The sequence below is a fragment of the Coregonus clupeaformis genome, chromosome 10, assembly GCF_020615455.1.
Source record: "Coregonus clupeaformis isolate EN_2021a chromosome 10, ASM2061545v1, whole genome shotgun sequence".
NCBI classification, from domain to species: domain Eukaryota; kingdom Metazoa; phylum Chordata; class Actinopteri; order Salmoniformes; family Salmonidae; genus Coregonus; species Coregonus clupeaformis.
Window position 1 is genome coordinate 42,260,881 of NC_059201.1, and position 13,244 is coordinate 42,274,124.

Sequence of the window (13,244 nt, forward strand, 5' to 3'; positions counted from 1 at the left end):
TCATTAAAATGCAAATCAATTTATAACATTTTTGACATGCGTTTTTCTGGATGTTTTTGTTGTTATTTTGTCTCTCACTGTTAAAATAAACCTACCATTAAAATGATAGACTGATTTCTTTGTCAGTGGGCAAACGTACAAAATCAGCAGGGGATCAAATACTTTTGTCCCTCACTGTATTAGGTGTGTGTGTGTGTGTACTTTTAGTAAATTATGAACAACAGACATAAACCCTGCAAGGATTTGACTGTCTGCTGCAACCAATAGGCTTATCTAATGGCTAATGTAGACTCCATGACACACTGTTGCCTATCTAGCCTTGCACTCCAAAGAGAGGTAACCACACGTGTTCCTATCTGTAACATTCATGTCTTGTCGTATATTAACTGACTGTGTCTTTAAGTCACATTCCTGGTATATAGTCCCCAGAAAGTTAATTTCCCATTTATCCGCGTCACCCACCGCGTGGAATATACGCCACAGGACAGTTCTCTTCTTTGAAGAATTCGCGTTGGGACATTGGACTGCCCATCACATCGTGCTTTGCAAGGAACGTTTTCAGTGTGAAGAAAATAACGTCATAACATCATCTTTGACTTCTCTTGAAAGTTGGATAGCGGATTTATCCGGAAAGTTCACTGGAGAGGTAGGACATTTAACTTTTGGACTATTGGCTATAATCGCCAGCTCTGTGTGGACTTGTTGCCTGTAAAAATGTAAAGCGCTATAGTGTTAGATGGATAGTGATACCGTTATGTTATGTATCGTGATAGCATCTACTAAAATTTAACATCAGATAACCAATTTGGAATATTAATTGTATTGCATTTTGAAGTAGAATTTTGCTTGAAAAAGTTATTGAACTCACTTTGGCACAAGATCATGGGCGACATGACTACCTACATTTACATTTTAGTCATTTAGCAGACGCGCTTATCCAGAGCGATTTGCAGTTAGTGAGTGCATACATTTTCATACTGGCCCCCCGTGGGAAACGAACCCACAACCCTGGCGTTGCAAGCGCCATGCTCTACCAACTGAGCTACAGGGGGCTACTTGCATGTTAAAAGTCACACAGCGTATATGTGCAGACACCAAAGACTAGGCGATCGTCACAATATCTACTTATAGAGTAACGTTCCATGAGAGCAATTACTTTTTAAAACATTATTTGAAACCATAGTCTCTTCTGTTCACCAAGTTTCCTATGAATCAAACATGGACTAACACAGGCCCTATAGTTTCTTGTTTATGATAGATCGTTTGTTTTATTGAAGGTCGGCTATTATGACCATGTAAAGTCAGTTAGCATAAGATCACACCAGTAGCCTAGTCATGACTGTGCATCTGTTGTGTCATGATTATAACCGTTTTATGTAGCCCTTATGACATAGGTTCAAGTAAAGTGCAACCACATAGGGGAATCAATGGAGCAAATGCATCCCATGACATTTTCACATGCAAATATATTTTTATTTCTATAATATATAGGTTATCGGTAGTCCCTGAGGAATGAGATTCAATGAGAGCAAAATGTGTCTTCTACTGAATCATACTTCTTTTTGTAGCCTGTCCATTCTGCTTGAATCAAATGTAATTCCTCATTTCCCAAAACTCTCCATTAACTGTCTAGACAGGGGGGTTCTGGTAAGGGAGGATTACTATTAAAGCCTTCATTCTTCTCATGACTTTCACTCTTACAGTGTGAGAGTGTGGCAATGTTATAAGCTCTTTAACACTAGAAACAACTAGCTGAGCTGACACCACAGCCGGTGTCCTTGATCGTGTGTGAGCACTGCTAGTTTGTACATTTTCATGCCTGTGAGCCTGTTGTTTTCGGCTTGGTTTTTCTAACACATGTTTGTATTGTGTTTATGTAAGTCTTATTCAATCACGGGATAATTAATCCCTGCTCTAATTAAACACACTTAAAATGGCTTCCTATATTTGGATGAAAAAGGAAAGTTGTGAAATGAAAAAGTCTGAACCGGCTTTTTGTGGGGACAGACCGTTATTTACGTAACACCATTAGTTAATGTTAGAGTGCAACGGCTTGGGTTTCTTCAGGGCAGGTTTGATTGGATTCGAGGCTAACACAGCCAGGCTGCACTGCTTAACCCTCCTAGTAAAGAAAACCCATCTGACTGAAAGGTGACTTCATATAAGGTGAGGTAGCTTGAGATTCTTTGAAGTAGGAGGCCTAATAAGAGGACTGGAGGATAGTCTTCGGTTCTAAACCTGGGTTTTGGTCAAGGATTTCACTTTCGTGTATACACATACACACACACACACACACGCTCGCACCACACAACAGTGCATTTGCCTTTCTCACAGTGTGATTCTCACATTGATTGATGAATCAATCGATTTATTGTGGTTATTGTCCATCAACAGGAAATTCTTTCCACAGATCTTCCACATGTTGACCAATGACCAACGTTCCAGTTGCCAACACAAGGCAAGGCTCAACCGTACACGCGCAGCATTATACATAAGGCAATGTAAAGTCTGTCTGAAGTGAACAGGGTGCTACTCATGGCTTACAATACAGGGCCTATACATCCACATGCACGCGCACACACAGTCACACACACAGACACGCACACTCCTCTTTCACTGCACACAAAAACAGCGTCAATCCCAGAAAGAGCACAGCTCAGACGGAGGGTCAAATAATGATAACCAGCATGCTGGAACATTCATTTCCTTCCATGTGTTTTCTTCCAGTTACATTATGACTGAATGAATACGAGTGAAGAACTCTTATAAACTCTCCGTTTTGGCTTACTGTTTGCCTCGAACTTGCATTCACATTGCATCATGTGCTGTGGTGTTTTTGGCATTTCTGGAAGGAAGATGAGGTCACTCTCAGACACAGGCAGAGGCTGTGGCTCAGCTGAACAGGAAGTGGGGGTTAACAGGGCGGGAGCAGCCAACATATGGCTGTCTGAAAAAGTTACTAAACGTCAAAGCTTTTCTTCCTCCGTCATTTTCTTTCTGAATTCCTCTCAAAGCTCATTGAAGGAGGTCAGAGGGAGGGATCCTCGGATCCTCTCCTCCGATGGGCTTTGAGAGGAATTGAGGAAACATGGACGGAGGAAGTAAGGATTTGATGGCGCATAATATTTTTAGGCACAGCCCCAGTCCGGTCTTTCACATATGGAAGGGAAGCAAGCTGCAGTTTCTGGGAATGAAAAGAAATTCCCACAATGTTCCCATTTTGGAGAACTGGAATGCAGGAGTTCTCTTGGGTGGTGAAGGCATCCATGGCTGCTAGCACAAAAGTTCTGAATTGAAATCAATTGAATTCAATCCATTTATATTGAACTCATGAGGCCTACCGTTTTGAGTAACACTAGGGGGAAAACAATGGAATATGTGATCAGTATTAGAAAATAATCATTGTAATATGTGAGCAGGCAGTATTAGAAAAGGGAGTTACAGGGAGAGATTCCCAGACGCTCCATGACCGTGCCATTTATAGTCTTGTGATTATGGAAGGGACTTCGAGTTTGTTGTTTTTAAGTGTTTCCCCTAGCAGTTGATGTGGGTGAGTTATCATTTGTTGAGTAGGAAGTGATAGGGAGATGTTGAATCAACACTGTGCTGTTTCACACCCACGCATTGCTTGGTCCCCTGCCTCTCAATGGAAACCCAACGCTGAGTAAGACTGCGCTGTCACTGCTGCTGGCTAGGATGTACTGTAGGCCTACCCCAGATGTGTCTGGTCTGTATGTGAGGTTGCCTAGTAACCTCCCCATCATAACACCTTGAAACATGTACGGAATGGATTTGGATCACTTTAACATGATGTCACATTAGACCCATATTAGTGGTCATTATTAGTTCCATCGTGGCAATTAGGCCGCCTGTATGAGTAGGGGAGTCAACATCCCTAAAAGCAAGTACACTATAAAGTGTAAAAAGTTCTGTAGTTATGATGTCGAAGATCTTTATGACAAACCTTGGGAAATCATGTCATGCCTGTAAGAACTACCAATAATACCATTTATCTTAGTCTACCACTAGATGTCAGGCTGTTCATACCTAGTCTTTGCTGACATTTCTTGCCAACCTGTTTAATGCCACTATTTGTAATAACATACAGTCCCAAAGTGATTACAGTAAAATAACAATTCACTAAATCGGTTCTCAAAAAGATGGATGGATAAAACGTTTAAGCAAATTAATTTCAAGCAGTGTTTGATTTGATGTTCTTAAACATGTAACTCAATGTGAACATGGTCTATGAAGATCAATGATCCTCTTTGAAAATAATTCTAATTGTTCTGTGAAAGCAAGGTGGTGAGGTGACAATGCCATGGCGTCGGCTAAAAGGCTATCAGTATTGTGAACACGGACAAATAGGCCTCCTACCATGATTGGTCAATGAAGATGCATTCTTCTTCTTACTGTAACTTCTATATTACATTTTAGCAGACGCTCTTATCCAGAGCGACTTACAGGAGCAATTAGGGTTAAGTGCCTTGCTCAAGGGCACATCGACAGATTTTTCACCTAGTCGGCTCGGTGATTAGAACCAGCGACCTTTCGGTTACTGGCACAACGCTCTTAACCACTAAGCTACCTGCCACCCACATGTAGTGTCTATAGGAAACATGTTTGTAGCAGACAGTTTCTACCTTTAGTGGCTAGCTATGCATCTCTAGTATGTAATCTGTACAGTAGACATGGCTAGGTGTGTGTGTGTGTGTGTGAAAGAGAGGTGTCTGGTATTTATGACTACAATGTGACAGTGACCTCACTTTGACCTTTGTTATTATGCACAGGTCACCGGAGCAGCATTGTGGCAATGTTGTTACAGTATTAATGAAATCTCATGTTTTCAGGGATTGACATTAAGGTCTGAAAGGCATTTTTTGGTTGCCCGATTATGATTGCTTGCCTGAAAATGTAAAGTAGCTGGAAGACCAGACTACTGGAATTATTTTCATGTTGGTTGTTATCAGTATAAAAAAAAAAATCACAGCCCCAGTGGGGCAACCACAGAGCAGACTCAACTTGCGTGATCACTCAGGTCACTTGCCTCAGTCAATAGGGCAACCCTTAATCTCAATCCCTGTGTTTTGTTTTTCTGAGACTTGAAACTACTGATGAATTCATGAATTGATTGAATTAACGCTGCCCATTGTTCCCATGAGGGCTCTTCATGAATTAATTGAATTAATTCACTTTCTAAACTGATTGCGTTCAACAGGTTTTGACGGCCCAACCCTCCAGGTAGACTGTTAATCTGAAATGAAGCATTATGTGGTAAATTAGTTCAGCAACTAAAAGGATTAGTCAGTGTGAGCAGCAGAACCGGTTCTTGCTGGCTTGTGGGAGCTTGAATCCTTGAATCCTGAAACAAAGTTGGCTTAAAGTTTTCCCATGGTTCTTCTTTGACAAAAGGATATAAGGTCTTTGTTTTATTCATGGGATTGATCCGATGTGGATTCATAACTGTTAGAAAGGAAGTATCTTGTGTTACATATGTCTCCTCCTTGTCACAGCAAGTTGCATCGGTTTTCTTACTGTATGCTAACACAGACCTTTTTGTCATGCAAAAGAGCACATATCTGTGCAAAAAGTACCGTAACATTTGAAATAGATGGGAAAGCTTCTAATCCAATGGGAGTTCCAAATACCACAACTCGCAGGAGTTGCATGCATTGCAATCTGGTCAGATAATCGCTTCCTGATAAGGGACGGATCGAAATGTACAGAATGGTTACCTGGAGGAAAGTGGGGGAGGGTCATGATTTTTCAATTTCAGTCAAGGGTAGGGTTTAGTATTTTAAAAATCTAGTCCAGGGGAGGGTCATGTAATTTGTAATTGATGAAATGTCAATATTTCTCAGTGTTTTAGAATGTTTTGCTTATTAGGCTATATATCGATGTGCCAGGGTGCGCAATATCAAGTGCGCCTATACGCTATTTAGTGTGGTGACAATCAAATGATCCATAGCCTATTGGCTATGAAGTGCATGCTAGGAGAAGCAAAGAGCAAGGTTACATTTCTAAGATAGATGCTGGGATGTTGTAAATACAACTAGGCTGCATTACACACGGCAATAGATATTCCAACCCTGAGCCCCGGCCTGCTCTGCTCTTGCTGATCAAAAACGTTTTTGTGTGCTGCTTAACCAATAGCTGTGCTGTGTAGGGCTACGGTGGCAGTTCAGGAGGAGAGTCAACGGTTTCTTTCAATTTTCTTTTAAATTATTAGGCCTTGTCCAAAAAATTCACAATCTTGCGCACAGACTAGCCTAAGTTCTGTTCAGTTGAGGAGAGCGCGAAGATGAGAAGGAGGACCAGAGGTCAACTTTGATAGCTTGCTACTACTATAATTGATTTGATTAAAAACAATATGTTTCTTGCCCATTATGTATTTATCAGAGTTATTGACCTCACAATAAGCCAGATTCTAGTAACTTACATTGTGGTGCTGAAACTTGAAGCGGCAGCGGCGGCACAAACAATCTGAAATGGACAGCACATGGTGCTGAAAGTAGGTACATTCGAGTAGGCATAATTAATTTCAATGTCTTCATTAGGCTATATTCTTCTATATCCATGGATTTGTCGGTCAATTCCTCCATCCACCATGCACTCCTTAAATAGCCTACCTCCATGTCAGTGAAGGGCTGTGAAGTTCAAACCAAGACTCGAATTGAGCGGATATGAGAGGGTATGCCATAGGCCTACCTTTTATTAAAGAAAATGGCAAAAAGCACAGGCCTACCCCTTGTTAGCTTAAGATATTGAAGAAAATAAAACAGATCCGATGATATAAAGTGATCTATAACAGTGCTTTGGTCCGCGATGCTTTATGCTAGAAACAAGCTGTAAAATACCCACGAAATCACTCCGATACATATGGGGATATCGATATCATTGTTTCCTTTCTTTGACATTCAAAGGCAGAGCTACAACCTTCTATAGCCAAGGAGACAAAAACATGACTTTGCTTGTGAAGTAATCTAATTCTGTCACTATCATTTGATTAAACAATTTACTCTCTGTACAGTAGAAGTGAAACACTTGTGACCTTCTCTCGTTGGGTTAAGCCACGGTGTTACGAACCCCGTGGCTCTAAACATCTAGGGTGGATGGACATGAGACCCGTAACATAAATTCATGTAAATTATAAGTGTGGCAGGGAACAGTGAGAACCAAAAATGACACAACAACCATGAACTACCGTCAAACACAAAGTGTTTATTGCTGAACACACGGTAAGGGTTTGGGAAAAAGGGCTGAGCAGGACCCAAGAAATGAAACAATAGTGTAAAACCCCCTAAACTGATCTTGCCTGCCTCAAGAACCGCTAGGCTACTGCTACCATACAAAAATACAGTGGGTGGTCCGCTCAGGTCTCACTAGTGTTTATAGACAGAGTTCTTCCCTACGGGTAATGTACGCCCAAGGGCAACTAGCTTAAACTCCCCTTTTTCCCAGAAACACACAAAGCTACCAAACAGGGTAATCAGCAATTATATACGTACACACTACACAGGATACAACAGTATCCACACTCAGGTAAAGACATATATTCTAATAAAGTTACCAATAGGGTAACCAACAACTTAGTGAGTACACAATTCACACAGGACACCACCGTGTCCATACTCACATATGGAAAAAGTCTCTCTCTCTCTCAACAAACACAAGACTGGTTTTTATACAATGGGCTGTGTGATTGAACAAACGAGTAACAGGTGGTGCTATTCACAGGAATGTTCACTGATTGGTCCAATCAGCAGACACCTCAACGACCACCAATCAGGAACATACAGGACACCTGTGATTAGGGCAGAAGGAGAGAAACACACAAAAACACAGGATACCTGTATCCGTAACACTCCCACCCTTAAAAGAGCAAACCAAAATGGTTTGCGACACACGTACTATCACAACACCCAAAATTCAATAATCATCCTGTCGGGATAACAAAAAAAAACCTAGATCATCAAACACGAGACAAAGCATCTGCCATCACATTATCTAACCCCCTTTTTTGTGGCGGATCTCCAAATTATAATTTTGCACGACAAGTGCCCAACGCATAAGGCGTTGGTTCTGGTTGTACATCCGGTGGAGAAAAACTAAGGGGTTATGGTCAGTATACACTACCACTGGTAATGCACTGGAACCAACATAAACTTCAAAGTACTGCAGAGCTAACAACAAAGCTAGAGCTTCTTGTTCAATGGTGGAATAGTTTGTCTGACATTTGTTAAATTTCCGTGAAAAATAACAGACAGGATGGTCCACTCCACTCTGGTCTTGCTGCAGTAGAACAGCACCAGCACCTCTGGCACTTGCATCTACCTCCAGTTTAAACGGCCGCTCAAAATCTGGGGCAGCAAGAACAGGAGTACTACACAAGAGTGCTTTAGCAGTGTTGAAAGCAGTACAACAATCTTCAGACCATACAAATTTTCTCGCCGGACTGAGCAAATCCGTTAATGGAGCAACTACCGCAGAGACATTTTTACAGAAACTACGGTAGTAGCCAACCATCCCTAAAAAAACGGCGTAGCTCTCTTCTGGTGGTAGGTGCGGGAAATGCGTTTATAGCTGAGACCTTGGCATCTACAGGGCGCACCTGACCATGGCCAACCTGTTTACCAAGATACGTAACAGTGGCCTTCCCAAACTCGCACTTTGCTAAGTTCAGGGTTAGAGAAGCGGTTGCTAGACGTTCACACACTACCCTTAGAGTGTTAACATGATCAGCCCACTCAGTTGAATAAATTACCAGATCATCAAGGTAAGCACTACAATTAGGAACTCCAGCCAATACTGTGTTAACCAGGCGTTGGAAAGTGGCTGGTGCGTTCCGCATCCCAAATGCCATGACAGCATATTGTAGGAAGTGATCTGGGGTCACAAAGGCAGAGATGTCGGAGGCACGTGGGGTTAACGGCACCTGCCAGTAACCTTTAGAAGATCTAATTTGGTTACATAGGTAGCAGCACCAACAGTATCAATACAGTCATCCAGTCTGGGTAACGGGAACGAGTCGGGCACTGTGACCGCATTGACTTTCCGATAGTCCGTACATAATCTGGATGTCCCATCAGGTTTAGGAACCAGAATGCACGGAGAACTCCAAGGACTTGAACTTGGCATAGCCAGGTTATTCTCCAGCAAATAACCGACCTCACCCCTCATTATCTTTCTCTTAGCGACGTTGACACGATAAGGATGTTGCTTGATAGGTGCAGCGTTTCCAACATTAATGTCATGTTCTAACACATTTGTACCTGTAGGAACATCATTAAAAAGACACGGAAAACTGTGTAATAGTCTCACAATATCATCTGACTGTCTGTCCGTTAAATGAATCAGGCTTGACGGGAGAGACAGCAGCATCTCTGAATTGGGCAATCTAGCACACTGCTGCTGAGTATTGCGCAACTCCAAACCATCTCCGTCCACATCATTAACATGACCTCCCACTACAGCCGTAGCAGCAACAGAGACAGCCGACTCGGCCAGTTTCTCTGGACTGTCTACCTGAGTAACGGGTCTGTTGTGGTATGTCTTCAACATGTTAACGTGTCACACACGAGATTGGCGTTTTCTATCAGGAGTCTGTATCACATAGTCAGTTTCAGTTAGTTTCTTTTCAATGACATAAGGACCAGAGAAACGTGCTGACAATGACGCTCCTGGCACAGGCAACAACACAAGAACTCGGTCACCTGGCTGCAGTGAACGAGAAACAGCCTGTGTGTCATAGTGTCGTTTCATCCGTTTCTGTGAGGAAGACAGCGCTTCCTTTGCTAGAGCACAGGCAGCATGTAGGCGCTCACGAAAGCGACTAACGTAGTCCAACACATTTTCTTTCACACACAACTCTTGTGACAAAAACTGATCCTTAAGGACTTTCATAGGTCCTCTCATGGTGTGTCCAAACACCAGTTCAGCTGGGCTGAACCCTAGGGATTCCTGTACTGTCTCACGGACAGCAAACAACACTAGAGGAACTCCCTCATCCCAATCTTTCTCAGATTCCAAGCAATATTTACGGAGCATAGACTTCAGGGTCTGATGCCAACGTTCAAGCGCACCCTGAGACTCTGGGTGATATGCGCTTGACACACGGTGTATAACTGACAAGGATTTTAACACTTGTTTGAAAAGTTTAGAAAGGAAATTCGTACCCTGATCAGTTTGTATCACCTTAGGTAATCCAAAAGTTGAGAAGAATTTGATCAACGCTTTACTCACCACCGAGCAGTAATCCTTCGCAGAGGAATGGCCTCTGGGTACCTGGTGGCCACACACATAATTGTCAACATAAACTGGTTACCAGATTTTGTTTTTGGTAATGGTCCAACACAATCAACCATCACATGTTCGAATGGTTCACCTATGGCCGGTATGGGACAAAGAGGCGCGGGGAAATAACCTGGTTCGGTTTCCCAACTACTTGACAGGTGTGGCAAGTCCGACAGAACTGAGCCACATCTTGCTTTAAGCCAGGCCAAAAGAAATGTCGCAAAACTCGATCATACGTCTTGGTGACTCCCAGATGTCCGGACCACTGGTGATCATGAGCGAGGGATAAAACATTTTGTCGAAAGGCTGTAGGAATCACTATTTGGTAAACAGCATTCCAATCTCCGCCAGCGTCAACATGGGATGTCCATTTACGCATGAGGAGATTACCATCAATGAAGTATGCCATGTTTTCCTTCTTTAGCTCGTCCTCTGAGACAACACTAGAAAAACATTTAGCCAGGCTAATGTCAACCTGTTGGTTAGCGATCAGCTGCTCACGAGTAACTGGTAACTGTATTGCCTCAGCAACAAGTTCCACATCCTTCTTCCTTTCTCTGGGCTGTTGGTCAGACTGCACCAGCTTACCAGAAGTAGCACCCGAACTATCCTCTGGGTCACACTCTCTGAATAGAATCGTGTCTGACAAATCTACCACTTCACCCACTTGTCGTGCTTGAGCACGTGTGACAGCACAAGCGGGGAACACATCTGGATAACCCTGTGCCAGCTCCTCGGAGAGAGACTGGTCACTTTTATCCATTACCTCCAATACGGGTATCACCTTTCCTCCGGCAATATCGTTGCCCATTATAAATGTCACACCTTTTACTGGCAACATAGGACGTACGCCAACTCTGAACAATCCACTGACTAACTCAGAGTGTACGTTCACAAAGTGCAATGGCACTGGGACGAAACCCATTTCAATTCCTTGTACTAACACACTGGAACCACAATATGTATTATTAGACAAGGGCAACACATCAGCTAGTATGAACGACTGCGCCGCACCAGTATCTCTGAGGATTCTAACTGGACGCTGAGACGCTTCGTCATCCGATATAGAAACAAACCCCTCAAAAATAAACGGTTCATAACTGTGATCTAGGACAGGGACTTTCAAACCACATTCACTATGAGGCTTCTGTCTTGATTCCGGCCTTACAACCGTACGAATCAGCCCAACACCCGTTGGTGGCCTGGCGTGCTGAGGCATCCCCGGTTTGCGTTTAAGCAAAAAGCAATCACTAACCAAATGTCCCACCTTATGACAATAGAAACAGTGACGCCCATCTTTTGGGCGTGCTGGATGTACTACTGGTCGACTAGGACTAAAAGTTAGCAACTCCGCAGCCCTGCTCTCCGTACGAGCTGAAAACATGCTCTTATGCGTCAACACAAACTCGTCTGCCAATACAGACGCTTCCGACAGTGAGGATACTTTCTGTTCGTTCAGATAAACTACAATGCGTTCGGGTAAGCAATTTTTAAACTCTTCTAACAAGATTAACTCCCGTAGAGAGTTAAAATCAGTTACCTTACTAGCACTGTGCCATTTGTCAAACAGATTTCCTTTGTCTCTAGCAAACTCCACATAAGTCTGAGTAGGAGACTTTTTATGAGACCTAAATCTCTGTCGATATGCCTCAGGAACAAGCTCATAGGCACGAAGAACAGTAGCTTTGACCACGTCATAATTCAAACTGTCTTCAAGAGGTAGCGCTGCCAGAACCTCTTGGGCTTTACCTGTTAGTTTACACTGAAGTAATAGGCACCATACCTCTTTGGGCCATTTCAATGCTACCGCTATCCGTTCAAAAACACTGAAATAGGAATCAACCTCTGACTCCCTGAACACAGGTACCAAGGTGATCTGTCTACTAATATCAAACGTAGCAGATGACACAGCTGGTGAGGATGGCTCACTAGCAGGCATAGTATTAGCAGAGACTAACCTCGCTGTTTCTGCCTCTAGTTCCATTTTACGCACCTCCAGTTCCATCTTACGCATCTCCATTTCCATTTTACGCGTCTCCAGTTCTGCCTCTAGCTTACGCATCTCCAGCTTGTCTTGCCTGATTTGTGCCCGCTCTTCCGCCTCCATTTGGAGCCGTGTCGAGCGGACATCGATCCTGGCATCACTGTCAGTCAGTGGGGAGAGTGGGTCATAACGGGGCAATGTGGCTGGAGCCTTAGCCTCGTCCTCAGACACTGATGGGCTTACAGGAACAGCAACCACATCCCCTACCGGAGCAGCAGACTCAGGCGGCGGTAACTCAAGCACTCGCTCGTTTAACAATATCGCTAGCACTACTTCCCTAACTTCTGCTTTCACTAAACCCCTCGGTATGGGTACAGAAAAGTGGTCAGCCAAAACCTGTAGATCCACTCTACGGCAATTCTCAAAAACCCCCCACGTAGGGTTTTCCAAAAATGCCTCCAACTCAAAAGTAGCCATCCTACTAGCAACACGAGCCATCGACTACTGAACACACAACAAAAAAAACAGGTAGTTACAGCTGCCAAGCTCAACACTGAACCAGACACTGACTAATTTACATGAGTATCATGGGATAGATAGGATCCCGGACGAACCCCCACTTTATGTTACGAACCCCGTGGCTCTAAACATCTAGGGTGGATGGACATGAGACCCGTAACATAAATTCATGTAAATTATAAGTGTGGCAGGGAACAGTGAGAACCAAAAATGACACAACAACCATGAACTACCGTCAAACACAAAGTGTTTATTGCTGAACACACGGTAAGGGTTTGGGAAAAAGGGCTGAGCAGGACCCAAGAAATGAAACAATAGTGTAAAACCCCCTAAACTGATCTTGCCTGCCTCAAGAACCGCTAGGCTACTGCTACCATACAAAAATACAGTGGGTGGTCCGCTCAGGTCTCACTAGTGTTTATAGACAGAGTTCTTCCTACGGGTAATG

At 43.2% G+C, this 13,244-nt stretch overlaps 1 protein-coding gene across 1 annotated transcript in view; it reads left to right on the top strand.

Moving 5' to 3' along the window:
* The first annotated feature begins 506 nt into the window (after window positions 1–506).
* LOC121575984 (transforming acidic coiled-coil-containing protein 1-like) overlaps window positions 507–13,244 on the top strand; it is a 49,516-nt gene continuing 36,778 nt past the window's right edge. Inside the window, exon 1 of the mRNA XM_045223035.1 lies at window positions 507–646. The gene's annotated coding sequence lies outside the window, so the exon portion shown is untranslated. The remainder of the gene's footprint in view (window positions 647–13,244) is intronic.